We start from the raw sequence: 25500 nt of genomic DNA, 5'->3' as shown, positions 1-25500 counted from the left end.
AGAAACTGATGTTTTGAGAATACATATGCCTAGCATAACACAGGTTTTAATTCTCAAGGCATTTCCAACAAACACACCACCACCAACATAAAAGCACATTTAATGGAGATATTCTTAAGACAATCTTCAGTATTATTGGACTCTGATTAGAAATCTAACTATAAACACAGTGCTCATTGCCTATTAATTTTTTTAAAGTTAACCAGACTGAGATATAAATTAAGACTCACCCAATTTGTATACCATATTATTTAGTCTATTCTATGGTTATGTGTTGATACGAACAGCTATCAATACACAGGTAACAGGACTGGGGTAGGGTTAAGGGAGTGGCTTTGAGGGAACAGAAAAAATGGTTTACAAAGGTAGAAACTAAGGCTCACTATAGAGAACTGACTACAGGAAGAGGTAATTTTGCTGAATTGTTTTAGAGTTCATTTTCGTTCTCACCTGCCAGTTGCATAGAAGAACAGATTATTTGGCTCCTCTTTGGACTCTTCTTAATTTTTTATCTTGTATTCCTTTCCTCTTCTATTGTTCCACTGACTTTCATATTTCATTTTTCAATCCTGGAAGTCTTTTATGGTCTTAAAGCATATAACATCCTTGAAAGATTATTACAAGTAAATATTCTCTATATAAATGGATTTCTTCAGTACCTCTACTTCTGTGATTAGAAATAAAGGATTTGGTAGAAAATAACTTCAGCAAAGGAGTGGTTGTTCTCCATGGCTCAGACCCCAAGCTTATTTAAACATTGTCCCTAAAGAGGAGCCTCTTTCTTTCATGCCTACCTTTTGATAGTTGTTTTTCATAATTTCCAAAAGAGTGAATGACACAAAAAAGAGGCATTTTCATCCACCTTTGCCTTTCTAGCCACTGGTATAATTTTTTTTCATTTGCCTTCATAGCAGTGGCCATTGTTCCACTTTTAGGTCGATCGACAATCTTGCTCTATATTCATAGACAGGAACAGATGGGCTGTCACTCAATGACAGTTGATATTTTCTAAGGAGGATGCCATATATATTTCAGGAAAGGAGTGTTTCAAAGAGTTGACTAGTAGATCTGAGATGCTTCTTTCTCCAATTAACACTTTTTTTAAGGCAAAGTGTTTGGAGTGAGATGGAGTATAGGAGATAAAAATGGGAATATATGTGAAAACTGAGTGTATTTAAATGCTGAGCTTGTAGGGAACAGGGAATAATTTCAGGGTTTAAGAAGAAGGCAACACAATTCAAAATCTATTTTATACAGGTAACTCTTACAGTGGTTTATGGATACATTTTGGATCATGTTTGGAAGTAGGATGGGAATTGACTGGAGAGAATGAAGCCAATTAAGAGGTTCAAGTTGAGGAAAATGAGGGGTGACATTAAATAATGGAATATCAGTGATGACAAGGAGACATTCGATATTTGCCACATTTCACAGATTGAATCAATGGCTCTATTCAGTTTTGAGCTAAAGGAGGTTTCTTATTTGGACTAGCAATGGAGGTGGTGGAGATGTATACCAAGACAGGGATCATAGGATAGGCATAAGTTGTAGGAAGTGATAGTAATTAAATTTTGTTTTAAGCATGCTGAAATGTACACATGCCTATTTGATAGCTCACTTTGAGTTGGACAGGTGCTTTTGGAATGGGTACGTGGAAATTATCACTGTATACTTGGTATTGTAAGAAAAGGCACAGAATAATGTAGGGAGAGTGTGCATGTGAGGAGAGAAGTAGGTTGAGAATGAAGCCCTAGGAAAGTGCCACCATGTATGAAGGGGGCTGAGTAGGGGCATATTGAGATTAGTACTGAAATCAAGAGAGGTATATAGAAGCCAAAAGAGAAGGGGTTTTAAAAAGAAGGGAGAGGTCAAAGCTCTCACATGGAGTAGAGAAATAAAGTTCATTACCTATCAAAAATCCTTGGATTTGACAGTTAGGGTGTAGTTTGGGATTGAAACAAAAAGGGTTTTAAGCTGTTGGGATAAAAATCCTATCCCAGTGGGCTGAAGTGAGAAAGTGGAAACGAGTGTAGATGTCTGTAAGAAAATATTGGAATAAAAGAAAAGAAAATAAATGGAAATAGATACAGAGTAATATTTTTAAAGATGAGATTGACTTCAATGGTATGTGCTGCAAGTTTATGAAGGAAACATTAGTAGTAATAGTATAAATATATTAATTTGTGCAGGTAGTCAGAATTGGGTACACAATTGAAGGGATTAACCTCATAGAGGAGAAGCATGGAAAGGAAGGGAGAGAGGAGGTCATTGATGAACCCAAATGCTTATATGATGACTTGATGAGAAAGGTGAACACATACTTATTTGCTATCCGATATTTTTGTCTATAAGACAGAAATCATTTTCTGGCAGTGAGAAGGTCATAGAATGAGACCTAAGAATTATGAAGGTTTACAATAGTGATTAAAGGAGGAAAATAGTTGTGTGTGATATGCAATAGTAAAGAACAATTTATTCAATCATATATACACATATATATGTCTAACTTTTATACAAATATAAGATGAAACCATGTCAGTGATTTTACTTCATTCATTCATTCATTCATTCATTCAACTGTTCCAACTATTATAGAAGATAATGCAAAGAATTATAGATCAAGAATTCACAAATAAATATACAAATAGATACAAAACTGGCTTTTTCCACAGGAGGGAGGGAAATCGATTGTCTTTACACTGGACAAAATGTGTATATCTGTAGGCAAGTACCACTAGTGTTGCTATTGGTTGTCCAACAGATTTCTAAACTAGAGCAAGGATGATGAAAGGCAGAAAGGTAGAGAACTGGGTAGGTGAGGTTTTTTCCAACATCTTTTACAATTTTTCACTGCAGAGGGCATGGAAACATTCCTGGATATCATCCTCTCAGTGCCTGGATTGAATTTAACACATTTATGGGCATGAGGATTTCTCTAGTTGTATTCCATAGATTGAATTCCAGAAAACTAAAACAGATGTCTGGATTGATTCAGAATTGCTATGCTGCCAGTTTTAGAACCACAAAGGAACAAGATGGTGAGATGGTTGAATCTGTAGAAGGACATTCATTTAACACTTACGATTTGATGGGAAAGGTACTATCACTCTCATAGACGATGGACTGAAACTCTGTGGTTCATTGGCTTGAGCAAGATCTCACCACTTCTGAGCGACAGAGCTGGGATTCAGTGACTTTTATAACTAATGCAGAACCTTTCTTCTTTCTATTTGATCAGTGCATTTCAAACAACTCTTAGGAATTCTTTTGTTCCTCAGAGGTGAAGCCACATCTCAAGGTGAGAAACATAGAACTTCTGCTCCTCTACCTATATGGGGCTTCACCTGGAACAGCAATGCTGTCTGTTGTGAAAATAAAAACAACACAAACGGGGACAGAGGCTATTTCTTCAGTTTGTTATATAACCACGTGGTTAACCACTATTACTTGACATTGGTGGAAGATGAGGAAGTTGAAGAAAGTGGGGTTCAACTGATTTGATGGTGGTGCTCCTAAATATGGAAAACAATAGCTTTAAGTAATAGAAGCGATACATTGTCAATTTAATAAAAATTTGAAAAACCGGGGGTCCTGGGTGACTCAGTCAGTTGAGCATCTGCCTTTGGTTCAGGTCGTGATCCCCAGGGTCCTAGGACTGAGCCCTGCATTGGGTTCCCTGCCCAATGGGGAGCCTGCTTTTCCCTCTCCCTTTGTCTCTTCCTGCTGCTCATTTTCTCTCTCACAATCTCTCTCTCTCTCTGTCAAATAAATAAAATCTTTTAAAAAATTGAAAATCTGAAAATTTGAAATGCATAATACTACACTAGCTGTAGATATGCCTAGGTGTTACCAGGATGTCCTAGTGGATTTAGAATTCCTCTTGTATTTATTTTCACTGTTTTATTTCTTATATTTTAGTGAATGCTGAGGTTGTTATTAATATTGCCATCATTACTGTGCCACAACTTCAGAAGTCCAGGGGCACTTCAGATAATGAAGTTCGAGAACCGTACTGTGAAGACAGAGTTCTTTCTCTTGGGGTTTAGTGACCATCCAGAACTTTGGAGGATTCTTTTGGCTGTGTTTCTTTTTATCTACTCTGTTACCCTCATGGGGAACCTTGGGATGATGTTATTAATCACAACCTGTTCCCACTTGCACACCCCGACGTACTTTTTCCTCTGTATATTGTCATTCATAAATGTATGCTACTCTTCTGTCATTGCCCCCAAATTACTTGTGGACTTGGTTTCCGATAAAAAGACCATTTCTTACAAGGGCTGTGCTGCAGTTATATTTTTTCTGCTCTTTGGTTGACACGGAATCTTTCCTCTTGGCTGCCATGGTTTATGACCGATACATAGCAATCTGCAACCCACTGCTTTATAAGGTTATTATGTCCAAAAGGGTTTGCTGCCAGCTTGCCATTGGAGCATTTTTGGGAGGTACCATGAGCTCAATTATTCACACTACTAATACCTTCCATCTGTCTTTCTGCTCCAAAGAGATTAACCATTTCTTCTGTGATATCTCCCCGCTTTTCTCTTTGTCCTGCACTGATACTTACATGCATGACATTATTCTGGTAGTCTTTGCTGGTTTGGTGGAAGCTATCTGTCTTCTAACAGTCCTTCTCTCTTATGTCTGCATCATAGCAGCTATTCTTAAAACAAGTTCTGCTGAAGGAAGAAGAAAAGGGTTTTCCACTTGTGCCTCCCATCTGACTGTAGTCACAATCTACCATAGTACCCTCATTTTTTATTTATTTGTGCCCCAGCACTGGTCATTCACTGGATACTGACAAAGTGACCTCTGTGTTCTACACATTGATTATACCTATGTTGAATCCCCTAATTTACAGTCTAAGGAACAAAGATGTCAAAAATGCCTTTAGGAAAATGATCAGTTGAAAATTGTTTTCTTAAGGAAGAATGAAACTGAGCCTGACAACTTTTCAACAGTGTCTGTTCTTTGACCTTTGGTTCTAATTATTGAGAAAGTCAGTTTAATATGGACGTTCCCCAAATCCGTGGGTAATGATGTCTCAACTACAGATTAGGGCCCAAGCCTAACATAAGAACCAGGTCCTGTCACATTACTTATATTATGTCTATCTCTTTATTATTTTAAAGTTGACATTTTTAATATATATTTCAGGAGTAGATTTACCCTTTGCATAATGTTCTATATTCCATATTCTTACCCCTTGTCTCTCCCATCCTAAATTTATTGCGATTATTTTCAATATTGGATAAGCCATTAAAATATCACAAACCTCTTTTTGTGAAAGAAAATAAATGCAATTTACTGAGACCATTTCTCAATTAATTTTATTTCCATGTAAATATGTGTGCATTGTAGCTTACTTGCTTAATTATACTCTCTCTAAAAAAAACTTCCTCAAATTTTAACTCCTATATGATTTTTTTGATACCCCCTTCAATTATAGATGGTAAGTCACATCCTAAGCCTCACTAGAATCTTAAGTGTGCTTCTTTTAAAACTCTTAGAATTTTCTATCTAATCTTGTAGTTGTTTGTATCTGTGTTTTATCCCTCTACTAGACTGATCATTAATTATTGTCCCTTATTTGATGCTTTGCTTATCACATATTTTCTCCAGTGTAGATCCTGAGTAAATTTTTATGAAATAAACATGAGTATATTTGCTATTGATTGTTTTTAATTTAGATTACATACCTATAACTTTTTCCCTTGCAGTTTTTTTTTGTTTCCTTCTCTAGAAGGGTACTGTATACATATGTGACTATTGCAAAATATTGTCAAGTATGGTGACTTATTAAAAAACAATTTGCAAATATCACCAAAATTAAAGTCTGGCTCATAAACTCTTTCCCCAAGGATAGGTTCAGTCTGAAATCTCTTGACTGGTAAGCAAACAGCTGAACTTTCTGGGAGAAGCTATCCTCTGACAGCAAGAGATGGAATCAGAAGCGAACAAATGGTGGGATCACAGTTAGGTGGGCTACTGGAACATGACCCATAGACAAAGTGTGGCAAAAAGCCTAAGGAAAGCGTTAAACCAAAGGTGAGGTTGAATAGTGGGAGAAGGTAAATTAGACAAAAAAGCCATCTGACAGTGAAAATGCAGGCTGGGTTATAAACCAAAATCACAGTTCTATTCACTGCAGTGGAAACTATCTTCAAAAATAGGTTTTTGTCCATACAGCTCAGTGGTGAGTTAAGGCTCTGGTCAATGTGGGCTGTCAATAGGGAAGAGTGGAATGGTAGCTTGATGCCAATGAGAAACAAGTGTTTCATCCTAAATACTGAGCAGAAAATGTCTACTACAGTGTATGGGTTCATCACAACAGATGGATATTTGTTCCTTTGTTGTTAAGTGTATGTTGGTTCAGAAACCCCACAGAGGGTATGGAGAGATGGAAGAAAGAGGCAGACCACTCCAGATTGGTAGGTGGCAGGTGTAATGAACTTGGGCAGCCACACAATAAGCAGATCTCCACTTCTGCCCTCCAGAATCTTAAAAGTTTATACAGAGGCCTTAACTGGGTTCAGTCATGTATACCATCCAGGTGGTCTCAACACCACATTGATCTCTCAAGGCTATGTGTTTGGAACAGTTCAAACTGTGGGATTGGTGGGCAGAATGTACATTCCAAGGACAGGGGAGGGGTGAGGATCCTCTGATTCCTTGGGTCCAGCTCACAGGTCAACCATTGATCACATCCTCTCCATGACCTACCTCCTCCAACAACATCTTATTTCAGCTGTGGCCCTTGGGATAGGGTCACACAGGATAACATAAAATGAGGTACTCTGGGATTAATTATCTGAACTCATTTCTTGGCAATGTGAGGTCTGAGACTAAGATCAGAACTACTGTTTCAGACATCTGGCTTGGACTTGAGAATGGTGTGGCCAGCATGGGTAGCTGTGAAGAAATTTTTGCTCAGCTCCAACCAGGAGTAAAGGAAGCATCAGGAAAAACAAGTCCCAAGGTGGCTGGGCAGAGAGCTCCAAAGAGGACCTGAGGCTACGAGGTACAACTAGAATCTGAATGACTGGGTGAGCAGGCTCTAAAGTGGATAAGGATGGATCCTGGAGACACCATTTCATGACAGGATGCCATGAATGATGCCATGTTTTCTTTCAGCACCAGAGTTTAGTTCCTGAGAGGGAGTTAGGAGGCTCTGAATGATCTTAGAAACTCCATTATCATCCTCAGGAAAATAGATATATGCCTGATTATAAAAATATCTATGTCTTTATAATATATATATACTAAAGCTATGTTAAAGAGATGAGGACACTGAGTGTAAACAAGACTAGTAATCTACAGTCACACAGCTAACAAGTAAATGATAGTATAGAGATGTGAACTAGGTCTGTCTTCTTCTGAATTCCAGTTCTTATCTTAAACCCTCTCTCATCTTTACCATTTTTTAAAATGAAAATAAAGCATAAACAAAAACAAAAACAAAAACAAAAACCTGGTTTCCTGATCATGTGTAAAGGCTACTAAATTAAAATCTTTAAAAGAAAAGATAAAGAAGAAAAAAATAAATATCTATTATTTTTACACATATATAAAAGCTGGGTAGTGAATTCAATTTTGTATAACGTGAAAAGGTTTAATCTTTACAGATAGGAATATATTTAATACAATTTCAATAAAGTACATTGTGATGCGAAGGGATTTGGACAGTGATGGAGAGGTGCTGATAAATGATATATTCTATGAACAACAAATAAATTATTTGAGATTGTAAAGTAAAATATTCAATAGATAATGAAATATTTGATTTGTCTTAAAACTCTTCAATCAGTAATGAAAGACTAATAACTTGCTGAAAATTGCATCTTTTAGATATGTTATTTAATTCTTATGATATATTGAGGTACACTTAGCCCATTTTATACACTAAAGGAAAACATAAAAATCTGGAAGAAGATTTAAATGAAAAACCTTTTACCACCATTGCTCTCTCCTCCTGGAAACAGAAAAAAAATGCCTTTATGTTCCCTTCTTGACAATGACCTAAAATAAAAAGAATACTCTTGAAAACCTCTTGTTATGTTTTTCATAAATGGATTAATTCTTAGTGATGACAGTGCAAACAACACATGCAATTAATTAAGTTTATGGGAAAGATACAAGATTACTTAACATCAGCTACTCAGCAATGGCCATTATTAAAATTGTGTTCATTTCACAGATGCACAGAGATCCAATTATTACAAATAGAATTCTATGTAAATATTACTTTGTTTTTTTATTGAACATATTATTAAGTTAATAAATCCTCCTTTCTTTTTTTAAAATTTTATTATGTTATGTTAATCACCATACATTACATCATTAGTTTTTTTATTATGTTATGTTAATCACCATACATTACATCATTAGTTTGTGCTGTAGTGTTCCATGATTCATTGTTTGCGTATAACACCCAGTGCTCCATTCAGTACGTGCCCTCTTTAATACCCATCACCAGGCTAACCCATCCCTCAACCCCCTCCCCTCTAGAACCCTCAGTTTGTTTCTCAGAGTCCATAGTCTCTCACCGTTCATCTCCCCCTCCGATTCCCCCCCTTCATTTTTCCCTTCCTACTATCATCTTTTTTTTTTTTTAACATATAATGTATTATTTGTTTCAGAGGTATAGGTCTGTGATTCAAAAGTCTTGCACAATTCACAGCGCTCACCATAGCACATACCCTATGCAGTGTCTATCACCCAGCCACCCCATCCCTCCCACCCCCCACCACTCCAGCAACCCTCAGTATTATGCTGAGTGAAATAAGTCAATCAGAGAAAGACATGTATCATATGATCTCACTGATATGAGGAATTCTTAATCTCAGGAAACAAAATAAATCTTCCTTTCAATTTAAACTGTATCAATTAGGGATTTTAAAAAAAATTATTAGTGTAATGCTATGAACACATCAATGAGACTGAGTCGTCTTTCCAGTGGCCTTTGGAAAAGGTGCGGGTCCTTTATCTTCAACTTTCCTTTGTGCAGCTTCTATACAGTTGTCAACAGCACCATATCTGTTCTCCAGAGTGAGGGCAGGAAGGGAAATCCACAGGCTGATGTGCACTCTGAGATGGAGTATGAATCTAGAACAATTGATCCTGAGGATGTCTGCTGATATAACTGGGCCAGAATGATGAGGAGTACATGGTCCATAAAGATCTTTACTGCAAATGATCCCTCCCTGTCCCTGATGGTTATTTAAGCCTAGGCCAAAAGAAAAGATATGCAGGAAGATTTAATCCAAGATGAACATACTAGAATGATATTTAAAAAACAAGTTTCTGTGTGAGTGTGTTTGTGTATGTGTGTGTGTTTGTGTGAGAGTGCATGAGTGTGTGTGTGTGTGTGTGTGTGTGTGAATTTGCAAAGGCTCCTTTGCATCAGTTTCGCAGGGGACACTCACGCATTTATTTAACAAATGTTTTAAATGACATTTGGACCTGAGCTTTGTAAATAATAAAGTAGAAATATTAGCGAACAATACTGGAAAGGGCATTGCATTCGTGGAACTTTGAACAGAGAAGCCAAGTATGAAAAGATCCTTTTTGCAAACCAGGAATTGAACCTAGTATTACTCTTCCTTTGTTTGAACAGAAGACCAAGATCAATAATGACTCTTCCCACACTCAATTTAGTATAATGATAAATAATAGGAAAGATCTAGAAAGTTGTGTTGGTGAGACTATAGGAATGTATGTCAAAGGACCTCAGCTTCAATTTACAAGAATCTTTGAATAAATACCATTGGGTGAAAAATACAACTTCACCCAGAACATAATTTAGTGCTGATTGCTTTTCTCAGGGCACCTTTCACATCCTTATTCCTTAAGCTGTAGATGAGTGGGTTTAACATAGGAATGACCACCGTGTAGAAGACAGAGGACATTTCGTCTGTGTCCATGGAGTAACTGGAGCTGGGTCGGAAATACATGAACAGGAGTGTGCTATGAAATATAGCCACTGTGGTTAAGTGGGAGGTGCATGCAGAGAAGGCTTTGCGTCTCCCCTCAGCTGAGTTCATTCTAAGGATGGTAGTTATGATGTAGCTGTAGGAGAGGAGGACGGTGATGATGCTGCACCCCACCACACAACCAACAAAAGTGAACATCACTATCTCATTGATGGATGTATCTGAAGATGAGAGGGCTAGCAAGGGTGGGATGTCACAGAAAAAGTGACTGATGATATTGGAATTGCAGAATGACAATCGAAATGTGCCGCAGGTGTGGATTGCCGAATCCACTAGGCCCACAAAGTAGGAAGGGACATGAGCTGGATGCAGATTTTCCTGGACATGACGATTGTATAAAGAGGTGGGTTAAAATGGCTACATACCTGTCATAAGCCATGACAGCCAACATGAGACATTCCACATCTGCAAAGACCCCGAAATAATACATCTGAATTGCACATAAATTATATGGAATCCTCTTTTGTTCAGACAAGAAGTCAGCCAGCATCTTGGGAGAGACAGTGAAGGAGTAGCAGATATCACAGAAAGTCAGATTGCTCAGGAAATAATACATGGGCGTGTGGAGCCTGGAGTCCAGCTTGATCAGCAGGATCATCCCTAGATTGGCAATCACGGTTATGCCATAAACTAGCAAAAAGAGCACAGAGTCCCTGCTGAACATCTTTCCTGCCAGAGAGTCCTAGGAGCATGAAGTCAGTAATCACAGTGCAGTTCTCAACCGCCATCGCTCAGATCTGGGAATCCCTGCTTGTGAGAGATGGACACAGAGCCAGGATTAGCATCATCTTACCATTTTAGCAGGTAAACTGCTGGTCTTATTTTTCTGTATTTAGGAAGAGAGACAAGCAATGTCAGGACTATTTAGGTGAAGCAGACTGTCCTGGAAATATATAGAAATCAATATGAATGATTTGATAATTATATTGCCTACATTCGTACAGCACTGTACAGAATTTGTAGCACACTTTTATTCAAATTAAAGCATGCTATTTGCATACCAACATATGTTGTATTTATGATAAGTTTTGCTAATTGTTTCTTCTATAAGGAAATTAATCTCCTCATTGTTTGAGGCAATAGTTCTTACAATTATTTGGGCAGATAACCACGTGTTCAGCAAGGTATTTTTTTTTTTATGTCTAGTAGAAATATTGTTATATTCTGTAATAGAGAAGCATAACTGAGAGGCACAAGTAATGCCACCATCTTTTCCCCTTTTCCTAGGCACAAGTAATGAATATATTCCTTTATACGACATGCTTCTACTTCCCCAGGCAGTCACCGCATGTCCTTTCCAGTCTCAATAAACAAGGGATAGAGCCAGTATGAGATTCAGGATCCACTGGAGAAGGGAGGGTGTGGTTGCTGAAGAACACGGTGGATGGTATCCGTGAGCAATACTCTAAATTGAACAGACAGGAAAATGCCAGGGCTAACCAGGCTCCCTTCTGACAGTTGCTGTTACTCACGGGAGATTATGAAGAACATTTGGGCTCTAATCATAGAGATTCTGGTAGCAGGGGACAGAGCAGCAAACGAGGGAGTGTGGTTTACTGTGTGAGTCTCTCTGCCCCAATTTACTAGAATTTTCATGGTCTATTCACCAATAATTCAGATCTGTAAGAGGGATGTTAAAAATACTCATGTCCACAATCCTACACCCCAGAGAGATTAAAGTCTGAACTGTACCTTTCCCAACTTCCCTAGACTTTTTAATATTGTCTTATTTTATCCCTTTTACCTTTAAATATCTCTGAAATCTGCCTCCTTTTGCTTTAAAAAAATGGTGGTTGAGAGGTCAATTGATTTTTATGTTCCACTGTTTTATCTTACCCAAATCAATTATATTGTATGTAATCTCATACAAGTCCACCTCTGTTTGTGAGAATTTAGGAAAAGTGAAGATGAAGTTAGATGAAGAAGAGATAAAAAAAAGTCTGAATAATGATCTAGTGATCAATGTGCAGGTCTCCAAACCCTTGGCTTAAACTCATTTAAATATCACTCCCTGTAGACACATCTTAAAAAAAAAAAAATGCTTCCTTAATGAATTTTTAAAGAATATATAAAAATACAAGTAAGACATGAAAAACAATAAAAAAAGTGACATCTGTGCAATCTATACTTGCTTTCTTTGTTTTCCCTGCTTTCTATGTGTATATTTATTTTAAATAAGTAGATCGATAAAAGAAATTGAAATGAAAGTTTGCATAACATATACACTTCTTTGGTTTTATATCATGTTTTCAGTTAAAAAAGGATTAGAAAAACACAAAAATTTATAGTAAAATCAGAAAAACAGCAAAAATTGTTAGTACCTGCCCCAGAATTACTGACCTCCTTTCCATGCAGTTCTTTCTGCAGGAGGCTTCAGCATTGTCTCCTGATTGACCTGGATTATATAGTCATCTCTGAGTCTGGTCCCTGGGTGCTCAACACTTAGTCTCACAGGAATAAGCGAGATACCTTATACTGTGGTGGTTTATTTTCTGATATTTCGTAGGGGTAAGGTGATTGAACAAGAAATACAGACCATTAAAAAAATTTGTGTCCCTCTCTACCTTACCACCCAAAATTATACCTATTTTAGGATAGCAAAATGACCCCATTCAACAAGCATTCCTTATTTCTAATTCTCCAATCCCTCTACTCCCCTAGAATTGATTTTTGTGATAATTTCATAATTTACAAAACAAATACACACCTATTCACGCCCAGGTACTTACACAGATACACAAACTCGTTCCCATTAAACACATTCACCACGTAAAGATTTCTGTAGAAACAGCAAAAAACCACTGACTGATATCACATTGCCTATTGATAACTATATTTTGTTGTCTACTGAATTTTTAATTTTTAAATAAGTGATGTCATGATATAAACATTATATATATAAATAAGTATGATGAATACAGGCCATGCATTCCATTGTATTAATGTACATTAATTTATTCTATCTGTCCTCTGCTAAATGACCACTTGATCTATTTTTTTTTAATTTTTTTTAAGATTTTATTTATTTATTTGACAGAGAGAGACACAGCGAGAGCGGGAACACAAGCAGGGGGAGTGGGAGAGGGAGAAGCAGGCTTCCCGCTGAGCAGGGAGCCCGATGCGGGCCTCGATCCCAGGACCCTGGGATCATGACCTGAGCCGAAGGCAGACACTTAACAACTGAGCGACTCAGGCACCCCGACCACTTGATTTATATACAACTCTACATATCATAAAAACTTTGATATGAGTAAAAGTATACAAATATAATTTATCATATCCATATATTTTTATTTTTTATTTTTTTAAGATTTTCTTTATTTATTTAAGAGAGAGGGAGAGCGCTTGCAGGAGCAGTGGGGAGGGCCAGAGGGAGAAGGAGAAGGAGGCTCCAGCTGAGCAGGGAGCCTGATGCGGGGCTCGATCCCAGGACGCCGGGATCATGACCTGAGCCAAAGGCAGATGCTTAACCTACTGAGCCACCCAGATGCCACCATATCCATATATTTTTTAAAAATAAATTCTATAAATGGTTTTTAAGAGCACAGAGATTGACCTTAAATAAAGGCAATTTTGACCTTTTTACCATAGTCAGATGTTTTATGTTATCTAATTATAGGCACATATTATGATGTATTTCATATGTATCACATGTCCTAACTGGTCTCTAACCACTTCATAACATGATACAGAAATTGAAACTGAGAGGTAATAAGTAAAGTTCTAGAGTCTCACTGAATCTACAGAAATTATTCACAATAGATTCCTGAATATAGTGTAGTGAAACAAATTTTGTCTTAAAAAACTAGCACTCTAAATCCTCTGGTAGAATGTGATAGTGTGTGTGTTAAAGTGACATTCAAAAATTCACAGATTTCCCAAAGACTTCTCAGATTTCTAATAGAACTGAGAGGCTGTTTAGTCCCACTTCACCAGGTAAGATCCCAAGGATAATGGAGGGCAGAAGTGTTGCCACATGGTAAGTAACCCAAGTTACTTAAATTAGCTGGGTACTTGAACATTATTAATGTTGGAGAGTGATTTGAAAGCCCCCTGCATTGCACAATTCCATGAATCGAATAGAAAAGAAATTTTATTTCCTTGAACTTGTGCAACCTGGCAATTCAGAGGAATAATCTCTGTATTGTCTGTTTTCTGAGTCATAGTTTATCATGTTTGTGAATCATTGCTATGCACCTACAAGCATAGGTTGCTATGTATTCTTTAAATGTCTACTCTTGATTAATGTTACAAAAAATGTAAAAACATCACATATATTAGATTTTGAAGCAGGTAATTTAATTGCCACAAACTTGTAAGTGCAAAATTTGTGTAAACAAACAACAAAAAAGTAGGATGCAAAAGGCATCTACCAGTTTATGCATCTAATGCTTCAAGTATTTCTCCTGAAACCTCACCTGGAGTCAACAGAAACATAGGTTTTGCACTTTTTTTTTTTTCACTTGTTTGTCTTTGTTGTTATAGAATTTCCCCTTACTTTCTATAAAACTAGATTACCCTTCAAGCAAAAGTCAATGAGATGAATATATTTTTTAATTTTTGGAAAAGTGATTTTCGTGACAATTGTTAATGCATTTTCCTAAATGTATTGTTATTCTTTGTGTGATAATCAAAATACCAAATACCGAATGTACTCCTCTGGGAAATACTGTTGAGACAACTCTCAAAGCTCCTAAATAATTGCCAATACCTTACCATCAGATGAACTCAAGAAAATGATGTATTTGTGTTACCTCAGAGCTTTCCTACTGTTCTCTACCTCTCTTATGCATATTTGGAGGAGGGGCAGCCATCCTCGGTCACCTTCTTCTGATTCCTTTCCATACTCATTTTTCCCGCAGGTCTGTCTGTCTGTCTCTCTGCAGGGAAGTCAAATCTCCTCAGGCTACACTCTGTTCATAGGGGAGCCAGACTTGAACTTCATAAACATGGTCTCCCCTCCAGACTACATAGTCTAATCCTAGTCCCCATTAGATCTGGAGTGTGTCTGGCAATAGAGTGCACAAAATTGGATAATCTAAATTAATTCCCAAAGGAATTTGTTTGTTAGTAGAGAGTAGCTGTCTTTAATTATGAGGGGAAAGACTAAAGGTAAAATTTAAGAAGTCAGAGACAGACAATTGGGAAAAAGTCTTTAACTAAAGAACTCCCTTGGTGTCACTAGTGCCCCTAAATATATCACTACATAAGAACTGTCTACTTTTAAACTCCTTCATTCAGGGGCACCTGGGTGGCTCAGTCAGTTGAACGTCGGACTCTTGATTTTGGCTCAGGTCATGGTCTTGGGGTCGTGAGATCAAGCCCCGCTTGGAGCCCTGTGTTGGGCATGGAGCCTGATTAAGATTCTCTCTCTCCCTCTCCCTCTGCCTCCCACCTCTCTCGCATGCTCTCTCTCTCTCTCAAAAACAAACCACCACCACCACCACCAACAACAACAAAAACAAACAAACCTTCCTTCAGATAGTAGTTTTCTGGCCCTGAGTCATGGGCTGTTATGAATAGGTTCTGTGCAGGATACTAGTACCAAGTTCACTAAGTCTTCCAATCACAAGGAAACAAGAAAATCAGGAGTTGTAGGTTGCTAACATCTCTATTCTATAAGCAAGCAACCCATTTTTAGTAACATATAGGACAATTATTTAATGAAATATTTTCTAAAAGTTGCGTGCTTTATTAATTTTACAGAAATATCTTGAAAACGTATAAAATAAACTGCTAGAGATTTTAAAAATCAATATGAAATTCTGCAGCTGTCTATAATCTGGTAATAAATATCTTTAATTTTAGAATGAATTTTGAAGTTGTGTGTACGTGTATTATTTAAAAAAAATAGCTAGTGACTTTTCAGAAATAAAAACATCCCTGCACACATAACCTAGACCGAAACACGAACATAACAGCATTCAGAGTCTATGAGCCTTAACACCAATTGATGTCCAATATGATAGTTTAGTATTTTTTTTTCATATATTGAAGTGAAATCATTTGGTCTGTAACCTTGTATGTCTTACACTCATTGTTATGTATATGATTCCCTTATGCTGTTGCACCTGGTGATCGTTTATTCACTCTCTTCACTGTGTGGTATCCCAATGAACAAACATACCCTATGTTATTGTCAATTTCTAAATAATGCTACTACGATCATTTTTGTACAAGCTTGGGATGTCCATAGTCACTCATTTGTATTGGATGTAGAGGTAGGGATAGAATTTTGGGTCCAACTGTAGTAGATCCTGCCACACAGTTTTCCAAGGTTGTGCGTCAGTTCTGATCTCTGTTGTCGATGTCTGAGAGCTATTATTGTTTCACATCCACACGAGTACTTGATGTTAAGATCGTGAATCATTTTCATTTTGGCCATTATTTAGGTGGGTCAAGGTACAGCACTGAGGTTTTAATTTTTATCTACCTGAATACTAATAACGTTGTATCACCATTTCTGTGAAGTGTCTGTTAGATCCTGAATGCGGAATAGGAGGTCAGGAAAGAAGCTGTGTTTACAAGGACTCAGCCTTCTACTGCTCCTACTTTCTAGCCGATATCATTGCCATTCATGTCAAATCAGCCTTGAGACGTAATGCCATTCTTTTGTATGAAGAGAAAGCCACTTGTTTGGTTTATTTACTTACCTTTTTAAAAAATATTTCCAATAGTGCAGATAGGTTTACACAGCAGAAGAACTAGAAGTGAGAGAAATCCTCTTTCCAGAGTGGGGGGTGAGGTCTAGTGAGGAAGAGCGAGTTGTTAAACACCACAGTGATTTCGAGTTGTATTCGATGTCAGGTTCACAGCATATTTCTGGAAAGGAATGTCCAAAGAGGTTTAAAGTTGCTACCTCTGGCTTTCACACAGGAGCACCCACTTACTGGGTTATTGAGCTTTACCACTGTTGTATTCTAACACATGGTGCTAGACAGCCTACCACTAGTATGCATCTACCTGCTCACTGTGTTGTACAAATGCCCAAATCTACCATCACTATGTCATTTTTATCCTTAGGAATTCCAGTGCAAGGCTGAAGGAAAGGAGTCCAGATACAGAAACATGCCTATTATATCAATAGTCATTTGTAATATAATACTGGATAATGATTCTCTCATTAGTCCCTGGTGGCTATGTGAGAACCTTGTGATGTAGCCACACAGAGAGTAGAAGGCAACTGGTGAGGAAGGAGGTAAATGAGCCAGAATACACAGAAGTCTTTTAATATTTTTCCTATTTCTGTAGAATCCCATATGGAAGGGTTAGTTCAGGCCATCTGTCCCAAGTTCCTATTTAAGTCATGAGTCTACTAGTCAACATTCCTAGTGAGTAATTTTTTACTCTCTAATTACATAATTCAAGGAGATGAAGCCTACAATTAATTAAATTGGTTTCTTCCATTTTTAGACATACATTCATTGAGCTTAAGATATCTCATTTAATTGGTTTATGATTTCCTTCTCGTCAGTTCAGACTCATTAGATGTGATTGAAGAGGCCAATATGTAGATCAGATCAGTCTTTACATGATATTACTGTCCTATGTCATATGGATGGATGATGGCATATTTACAACTTCTGAATTAGAAGCCTCTGATCCACTGAGACTCTGCTTTGTTTAGACTTTAATACATTTCAAAAAATGGCTTTTGCTATGTTGCTTCTCATAAGAAAGATTAGCAAGAAAATATGGTACAAGTAGAGACTCTTAAAACATTTTTCCCCCAAAACACCTTCCCCATAGATTTTTTTTTCACCGCCATACTTTTCCCACAATCTGTCATAGTTTCCCACAAATACCACCTGCAAAAGCAGAGGAGACTTTTGAGGTTTGCTTCTGAAATTCCTTCTGAAATTATTTCACCAAGGACAATTATAATTACTTAAGGGGTACAATCTAATAGATACTTAAGAATGTCATTTTGTCAGGGCACCTGGGTGGCTCAGTCGGTTGAGCGTCAGCCTTCAGCTCGGGTTGTGATCCCGGGGTCCTGGGATCGATCCCCGCGTTGGGCTCCCTGCTCGGTGGAGAACCTGCTTCTCCCTCTGCCTGCTGCTCCCCCTGCTTGTGCTCTCTCTCTCATTCTACCTCTATCTCAAATAAATAAATAAAATCTTAAAAAAAAAAAAGAATGTCATTGAGTCTTCCGTGGTCCTGCAAACACACAACCATGTCCACTCTTTCTCAAGAAGCCTGCTTCCAGTGGTTGACAAAAAACTTGAGCAGAGACAAATGAAGAAGAGCACATCCAGAAAGTACACAGGCGAATTTTTTTTTTTACTTCCCATGTTATTAATATAAGTATCTTTATAGGTTTATTACTTTAGTATCCACAATCATTTTTATGCATTTTCTTAAAAGTTATTCACACACACCCACACAAGGCATACATTATACCCTCATTTAATTATGTTTTGACATATATCTAATGAACATTCAAAAATGTTATCACGTGTGTGGTTTTTATTATTTGTTTTTCCATTTTGTGTTCCAGACAAGATAAAGGAACTGATAAGAATGATTGATAAGAATTGATACTCAACCTGCAGCAAAGAATGTTCATGGTCTGATATTGGAGACAACGGTCAAATCAACTGAGCCATAGGTACAGTGATGCCTTGAGGAGAGTATTATTTATAAACCACAAAGATGAGCATTTAACCAGAACTGAGAAGGCAGAAGAAGGAAAGAAGAGCCAAGTGGAAGTGACTGAGTTGAATTTCAACATAAGGATGTACTTTGCCAGGACCCTCCACTTTGCACTTTTATCCTTCTCTTGTTGGACATTGCAGGGGAGCAGAATACACCACCTCAAAATATACCACTTTGGCTATTGATTATTTTATTTTATTTTTTTAAGATTTATTTATTTAGGGACGCCTGGGTGGCTCAGTCATTAAGCACCTGCCTTCGGCTCGGGTCATAATCCCAGGGTCCTGGGATCGAGTACCGCATCAGGTTCCCTGCTCAGTGGGAAGCCTGCTTCTCCCTCTCCCACTCCCCCCTGCTTGTGTTCCCTCTCTCGCTGTGTCTCTCTCTGTCAAATAAATAAATAAAATCTTAAAAAAAAGATTTATTTGTTTATCTTAGAGAGAGAGTGTGCGTGCACAAAGGGAGTGGAGGGGGTATGGGCAGAGGGAGAGGGAGAGAAGCAGACTCCCTACTGAGCATGGAGCCGTCTTGGGGCTTGATCCCCTAAACCTGATATCATGACCTGAGTGGAAAGCAAGGGTTGGATGCTTAACAAGCAGACCCACCCACGCACCCGGGCCACTGATTATTTAAAATCAAATTTACTTAAGGAATAGCAGGTGCAAGAAAGACACTCTGAGCCGCCTTTGTCTTTCTGAAGGCAGGAAATAAATTTCCTATGTGAAGGGTACTCTCCCTGCACCAGGAGAAAGAGAGACCTCCTCATCCCCAAAGAGGGAATTGAAGGCTGAGAATGCTGTATAATAAACTCTGTTACTTCTTTACTTAGAAGTAAAGTTTGGTCCCAAGACCATACTTCTCTGTCATGTCAATTCTTGACAAATGTATTGTTTCTTTGTCTAAAAAATATAACAGATACTTTATTTGGCCACTTATTTGAGTTTCATATTTTTTTGAGATCCTATACATAAGAAGTTGAATTTGTTTTTCTTCTGTTAATCTATCTTATATCAATTTAATTATTAGATCAGCCAAAGAACCAGGAAGGGAAGAAGGGAAAGTTTTGCTCCCTTACAACTACATCACCTCTAAGAAGACATTGTCCTATCCACCTCAGGATCTGTAATTACAGCTTCTCCATCTGGATTCCTTTTTTCCTCCCATCCTCATTGTATCCCTCTTCACCATTTAGATCTGAAACAGAATTTCAAGGAATCCTTTCTTCTCCGCATTCTACAGGTAGACATTTTGCTTGAACTTAGAGTTTCTTGCCTTTTCACTTCAGGGAGATTTAGAGTTTCTCATCAATAGTTGTAAGACTATTTAATTAATTTTACTTATTTTTATTACATTATGGAATTCATTGGAATATAAACTACTGGAATCACCATGAAACACAAGACACCTATAGTGCAAAAGGTGTACACTAAAAACTCATAGTTCTTAGAATAATTAAATTAATGCATAAAATAAACAACTAATGCAAAATTAGCACACTAAGATGAAGAGTGGAAAGTTTTCCAAATATTAAGTGTGACTTATTTAAAATGGAGACATACGGGAAAAATGAAGGGGGGGAAATAGGAGGGGGAGATGAACCATGAGAGACTATGGACTCTGAGAAACAAACTGAGGGTTTTAGAGGGGAAGGGGTGGGGGAATGGGTTAGCCTGGTGATGGGTATTAAAGAGGGCATGTACTGAATGGAGCACTAGGTGTTATATGCAAACAATGAATCATGGAACACTACATCAAAACAATGATGTAATGTATGGTGATTAACATAACATAATAAAAAAAAAACTGAGCAAATTGCTGTTAGTTGTGTAAGACTGTAGAATCACAAACCTGTACCTCTGAAACAAATAATACATTATATGTTAAAAAAAAGAAGAAGATAGTAGGAAGGGAAAAATGAAGGGGCTGGAAATCGGAGGGGGAGACGAACTATGAGAGACTATGGACTCTGAGAAACAAACTGAGGGTTCTAGAGGGGAGGGGGTGGGGAGATGGGTTAGCCTGGTGATGGGTATTAAAGAGGGCACGTCTGCACGGAGCACTGGGTGTTATGCACAAACAATGAATCATGGAACACTACATCTAAAACTAATGATGTAATGTATGGGGATTAACATAACAATAAAAAAATTTTAAAAAAAACTAATGATGTAATGTATGGTGATTAACATAACATAATAAAATAAAATAAAATAAAATAAAATAAAATAAAATATGTAAAGAAATTAAAAAAAAATAACCATGTCTAAACTTACGCAGTCACTGTTCTCTAGAGGCAATCCTGCACGTCCACTCAGTATTGAGTCTGAGTGTATTATTTTCAATGCAGGGCAACATTCTGCTTAATAATTTTCAGTTCTTTTTCATTGTTCATCCTGTTTTTTCCATTTCTAAAAGGTCCCCTTTACTTCCCATTTAGAAGTATGATAGTCTAACATACTGCTTTTTTCATTAGTCATTGTTTGTTTCCTTTCTCTCAACCCACATTTCAATGGTTTTTTCACTATGTAGAGGTGCAAAACCTTTCCCTTTATCTAGGTTCTTTCAGTAACCTAATAATTAATTTGACATAAGACAGATTAACAGGAGAAAACAAATTTAATTTCATTCATAAGGGAACCCCATAAAAAATATGAGACTCAAAGAAGTGACCAAATAAGGTAGCTTTTATGCCTTTTAGACAAGGAAATGATAAATTTGTGAAGAATTGACAAGACAAAGAGGTTTGTCCTTGGGGTAGTAAATTAGGAATTAACAAGATTTTTATTTATACAGCCTTCTTGGCCCTAAATTCCCTCTCTCTGGTCATAAGGATGCCACTTTATCACCTGGTACAGGGAGTGTACTTTTCATCTGGGAGATTAATTTCCTGCTTTCAGAGGCATATTCTGCTCTCCTTCCACTGTAAAACATCTACACCTAGTGCATTCTTTACCGAATTATTTGTTTTACCTAATTATATTTGTGTCTTTTTACACTCCTACAATCCTTAGTATAGGATATGCATAAGTAATGACTCAGTAAATGTGTGGTATTAAATATTTTCCTGTTGTTAGTCTGGTAGATGTTCAACAAAGAGGATAATAAACCACCTTTCTACTTACATAGTTCACATGTACAAGGATGAACTTTTATTTATTCATCTTTATTTTTTAAAGATTTTGTGTATTTATTTGAGAGAAAGAGCACAAGTGGGGGAGTGGCAGAGGGAGAGGGACAAGCAGACTCCTCATTGAGCAGGGACCCCCACAAGGGGCTCCATATCAGGACCCCAAGATCATGACCTGAGCCAAAGTCAGATGCTTAACTGACTGAGGCACCCAGGCACCCCATGGGATGAACTTTTATTAAAAAATATGTGGTAATAATGCTCTTAAAACCAAGCCAACTTCTATTTATTTAAAAATAAGTTTTGTGTGCTATTATTTGTGGCAAATTCTCAAAATTATTTGAGAATTGAGAGATACTGAAGTGTGAATTTTGTGTCTACCCACATCCCTCCCATACAGATACAAATGTAATGCTCTACCTTCTTGTATCCTCATTACTCCTGTTGGTCCCTGACTCATTTGGACTTCTTCATTGGGACTGAGAGCTAAATCCTATGTTGCCACTATTCTGCCCTATAAAATGTCTCTATTCTGTTTTCTATAAACGTACCTTTAAGCACCTCTTTACTCAGCACTAGATTGATGATGCAAAAAGTACGGAGATCTTACCAAACTCTGTGTGGTTTTCATATATTATTTAACTTATCCATATACATCATCATATTTCTAATATTACCTCCTGTTTCCTGAGCTGTCTTTACCAATCTCATTATACAGAGACTGAAAGTGAGATCCAGATGTAATCAGTACTAACTTCTGGAGTTTCATAGCATTATGTTCTTAAGACTCAAAGAACTTGCTCATAATAGTTTCCTGACTACAGTGTAATGAACTGCAGGACATTATGCTAAGTGAGCTGAGCCAGACAGCAAAAGATAGACACCCGTATGATATGACTTATATGTCTGATCTAAAAAAGGCAAACTCACAGAGATTGTAGAGTGTAGAATGGTGCTTTCCAGGGGCAAGAATTGGGTGGGGAAATTGGGAGATGTTGGACAAAGGGTACAGACTTGCAGTTATAAGATGACTAAATTCTGAAGATCTAATGCACAGCATTGTGATTAGAGTTACAATACTGTATGAGATACTTCAAAGTTGCTAAGAGACTAGATCTTAAATGTTCTCACTACAAAATATAATAATAATTACATGACGGGATGCAAGTGTTAGCTAGTGCTATGGTGCTAAGCATATTCCAATATATAAATGTATCAAATCAACAAAATGCTGTATTTCACCAATCCAGGGAGCCAAGAAAATAAGTAAAGTAATGCCCTTGAGGTTGTGTAACCTGACAATCTTGGGGGACACTCTCTGTGTTGGCCATATTCTGAGGGACGTTTTAGAACATATGAATCATTGCAGGATGCTGACAAGCACAGATGTTTGTGTGTTGTTAAAGTCTACTTTTGAATGTAATGTAAGTAATATATTCTTGCTCTATATTTTGCCTTATTGAAGTTAATTTATTTCCTTAAGAAAGTCAAGTAAATACCAAATCTGTGTGTTCAAAAAATTAACTTGGGTTCCCCAGGAGCTTTCTTTTCCAAACTCATTTTCTCATCAGATGCTTCTCCGTCTCCAGGGATGACAAATCTCGGCAGGTTGCACTCTGTTTAGATGGAAGATAAATTTACCTTCTTAAAACTCAACTGCCCCTACAAACCATTTAACTTAACTTTCTCTCAGACCTTTCCATTCAAATCTGATCCTCAGCGACTACGTTATTATTAAAAATTGGATAATTACCATCCTAAATGGATTTGTTTTTAATTGAAGTTGGCTTTGTTACATTATGAAAAATTGTCAGTTGGAATTTAAGACATGAGAGACAAGCAAGTGAGAAAAAATAAAATCTGTGCCTACATGACTTCCCTCATACCACTGTGCTTCTATATGTAATCCTATATAGCCAACTGTCTACTTATAAACCTGCCTCTTTAGAAAATAGTTGTATGGCCCTGAGTCATGGGCCAATGTGAGAAAGTTTAGTGCATGATAATGATGCCAAGGAAACCACTAATTCTCCTTAGTGCTTTAAAGAGGATGAGGAGTGCTTATGGTTTGAATAAGACATTTTTGCTTATATTAATAACAAAAGATAGAATTATTCACAGAGATATCTTGTGAAAGTTGCAGCATTTGTTTTACAAAAATATGCTGGGTTTATTGTGTATAAAACATTTCTAGGGATACAATTTTTTAATAATAAAATTCTGAAACTGAGGGTTGCTGGAGTGGTGGGGGGTGGGAGGGATGGGTGGCTGGGTGATAGACATTGGGGAGAGTATGTGCTATGTGAGCCCTTGAATTGTGTAAGACTGTTGAATCATAGACCTGTACCTCTGAAACAAATAATACATTATGTGTTAAAAAAAAAAAAGAAGAAGAAGAAGATAGCAGGAGGGGAAGAATGAAGGGGGGAAATCAGAGGGGGAGATGAACCATGAGAGATGATGGACTCTGAAAAACAAACTGCGGGTTCTCGAGGGGAGGGGGTGGGAGGATGGGTTAGCCTGGTGATGGGTATTAAAGAGGGCACGTTCTGCATGGAGCACTGGGTGTTATGCACAAACAATGAATCATGGAACACTACATCAAAAACTAATGATGTAATCAGTGCTGATTAACATAACAATAAAAAATTTAAAAAAAATGAAATTCTTTATAATCTGAAGGTGAATAGACTTTGCTTTTGGAAAGTCTTTTTGATGTGTAATATAAATATAGAGAATATAGAGACTATATATATATGTATATATGGAGAGAGAGAATACTTAAATGATAACTATACTGCTAGATAATTTTTTAAATATTTTATTTATTTATTCGACAGAGAGAGGCACAGCAAGAGAGGGAACACAAGTAGGGAGAATGAGAGAGGGAGAAGCAGGCTTCCTGTGGAGCAGGGAGCCCGATGCGGGGCTCGATCCCAGGACCCTGGGACCATGACCTGAGCCAAAGGCAGACGCTTAATGACTGAGCCACCCAGGCGCCCCTACTAGATAAATTTTTTTAAAAATACCCCTATCCAGGATCCAGACCAAGAAAAGGAACATTATCAGAATCAACAAAGACTTCTACATGTTCCCTCTTAAGTCATTAATTGTCTAGAAAGGAGTAAATACTTCCTTGACTTTTATCATGATAGATTATTTTAGTATATTTTTGAATCACACTTTAGTGGATGCCTACAGTATGTGCTGCCTCATTCAACACTGACTTGGGCAATCCATTCCTGATATTTTCTCAGTTACAGTCCATTTGCTCTCATTATTGAATCGTATTCCTCGTACAAAAATATCACTATTTATCTGCTTTAATGTTGATAAGCAATTGAGTTGTTTTCTTTTTTTCTAATACCAATAATGTGAGATTGAATATTTTTGTATGTCCTTGGGTGGAAGTATGCACTCACCTATCTTGTATATAAAACCCGGGGTTGGAAACCTGTGCACACACGTCTGTATAAAATTTAGTTTTAATAAATAGCATTGTATAGTTTTCCAAAAAAGTGTGCCAATCGATGTTTCCAGTATCACACTTTCAGTGTGTGAGTCCTCTGGCTGTTCCACATCCTTGACAGCACTTAATGCTATCTGTCATTTTAATTTTAGCCATTATGTAGAATATGTGATTTCCTGAGGACTAATAAAGTTGGGTATCCACTTTTATTAAGTGTCTCTTAAAGTCAAAATGCAGAGCTGAAGGACAGTTAA

General features: G+C 37.3%; 2 pseudogenes; one reads left to right on the top strand and one right to left on the bottom strand.

The window, feature by feature from the left end:
* The first annotated feature begins 3921 nt into the window (after positions 1 to 3921).
* Positions 3922 to 4910, top strand: LOC144379507 (olfactory receptor 5I1-like; annotated as a pseudogene).
* A 4875-nt stretch (positions 4911 to 9785) lies between these two features.
* LOC118543453 (olfactory receptor 5W2-like) lies at positions 9786 to 10790 on the bottom strand (annotated as a pseudogene).
* Positions 10791 to 25500: the final 14710 nt, after the last annotated feature.

This window comes from Halichoerus grypus, chromosome 11 (assembly GCF_964656455.1).
Source record: "Halichoerus grypus chromosome 11, mHalGry1.hap1.1, whole genome shotgun sequence".
Taxonomy (NCBI): Eukaryota; Metazoa; Chordata; class Mammalia; order Carnivora; family Phocidae; genus Halichoerus; species Halichoerus grypus.
Note: the sequence above shows the minus strand (reverse complement) of the source record. Positions and strands in the feature narration are given on the sequence as shown.